Genomic DNA, 2,355 nt, shown 5'->3' on the forward strand with positions numbered 1-2,355 from the left:
TTGGGGTGTGTGTGTGTGTGTGTGTGTGTGTGTGTGTGTGTGTGTGTGTGTGTGCGTGTGGTGGCTAGAGGAAGAGGAAATCAGGTATCTTTATCACCTGCCGTGGGATGTCTCACTGAACCTGAAGCTTGCAGTCTTGGCTAGGCTGCTGGTCACAAACTCCCAGAAACCTACTGTTGCACCTCCCACCTGGAATTACAGGTACTTATATAAGCATGCCCAGCTGTGTGTGGGTAATGGAAGTTTGAACCCAGATCCTCTTGCTTTCACAATCACTCCTGAGCACTAGCTATCGTCCTAGTTCCTATGTTTTTAAATAAGCTTATCAACCTAGAAATTAAAGCCACCACTTTGCAGTCAGAGAAAGGCCTCTGTAATCTTGCGTTACTCGTCTTTCGAGCTTTAAACACATCGTCAAAGGTAATTTACAGTGTCACCTGCTCCCCACTCAACCTGGACCTTTCCGGTTGTCTTTGCTATTAATAAGCATTTCTTCATCTAAAACAAATTGTTCTACCTTGAAGGTCTTCCAGTTTGCAGCCTATATATTACCACCCAGGAGGCCCTCCTCAGCTCAAATCCTAAACTTCTTCTGACCCTTTGATACTGATTTTTTTAAAGGCAACATTTTTACATCTTAGGAATTTGTCATGATCAATAATGTTGAATTATTCATGCTTTTCTTGTCAGAATTAAATACACTCTACATTCTGACTAACAAAGTGCTAAGCATAGAAGTACAAAATCAATACTAATTACTGTTAGCAAATGAGTCAGTACAACTTAACAAAAATCCAAACAACTAATGAAAATACACTTAAAATTTATAATTTCAGGGCTGGAGAGATGGCTCAGTGGTGAAGAGCACTGGTTGTTCTTCTAGAGGTCCTGATTTCAATTCCTAGCAACCACATTGTGGCTCATAACCATCTGTATTGAGATATGACGCCCTCTTCTGACCTGCAGGCATACATTCAGACACAGAACACTGTATCCATATTAAATAAATAAATCTTTTTTATAAAAAGAAATTTACAATTTCAATCTCATGGGGAAAAACGTCTATTCAATAAATATCATTGGGATATAGAATTATTTCCAAACTCATTAGGTGAACATATAGAAATTCCAAAGTGTTATGCCTAAATAGCAAAACTACAAAAATACTCAAAATTAAAACAAGTTTTTAAAATAAAGCATTTTTCTATTGGAAATATCTGAGTAAATCAGAGACTCAAATTCCATAGAAAGTAGCAAATCGCTGGCAATTTTGTAAAAAAGGAGTGGAGGATCCCAAAAATTAATAATTCTAGGATAAAGATATATATGAAGCTTGCAACAGAAGAAAAGATTAATGTCCTGAAATAATAAAAGTTGGTGAAAGTACATACTATATTTTTAAGCATACAAAGAAACAAAATGGATAATATGTACTGTAATAAAATCAGTCTTTACACATGAATAAATGATCAATCATATAAAATTTAAAGAAATTAACTATGTCATCTTAAAAACATAATGAAACAGCTCCCAAAGCTGAGACATGTAACTTTCTATGGCCACTTTGGACAGTAAATTGACAATAGCTTTTAAAAGTCTTAACTTTGCAAATGTTTCTGCTCAGTAACTTCTGCCATCTACTTTCTGAAATTACAGCATAAGAATCTACAGATATCTACATTATTACACTATCAAGTTGGTTGTAAGACTTCATAACTACCCTAGGCTAGTAAGTCAAAGTACCTACATTGCAATGAAATGTTTTGTTTCCATTTTTAATGTATAGGAGCTGGAAAGATAACTCTTTTCTTGAAGTACTTCCCACATGAACATAAAGATCTGTTTTGAGCTCCAGCATTCACCTAAAAAGTTTTGTGTGGTGGTATGTACTTGAAATCCCATTGCTGGGCGGTGGAAACAGCAATCTTTGGGGCTTGCTGGAGAAAGCCTAGATACTCGGCAATGTCCAGGATGAGTAAGAGACCCTGTCTCACAAAACAAGATGCATGACTCCTGAAGAAAGACTACTGAAGTTGAATGTGATCTCCACATGGATGCACACACATGCACAAGCACACCTGTGTACATCTACACACATGAACACACGCAAACGTACACACAAAGATGTGTCAACTGTGGCATATAATTAAGTAAACAAAAAGCTAGTTGTAGATCCAAATGCATAATCTGATTTCTGTGAGATGCACTACAATACATTATAAGCAACAGAAAACCCAAGTCCACTTTGGCTTGAGGAGACAATGTTTTTACTCTGTTTCTGAATAAAAATCTTTCTAAGGGAAGATAGCTCAGTTCAGAAGGTGCTTAATATGCACTAAACAAGACAGGTGTGGT

This window comes from Microtus ochrogaster, unplaced genomic scaffold, assembly GCF_000317375.1.
Source record: "Microtus ochrogaster isolate Prairie Vole_2 unplaced genomic scaffold, MicOch1.0 UNK73, whole genome shotgun sequence".
Classification (NCBI taxonomy): domain Eukaryota; kingdom Metazoa; phylum Chordata; class Mammalia; order Rodentia; family Cricetidae; genus Microtus; species Microtus ochrogaster.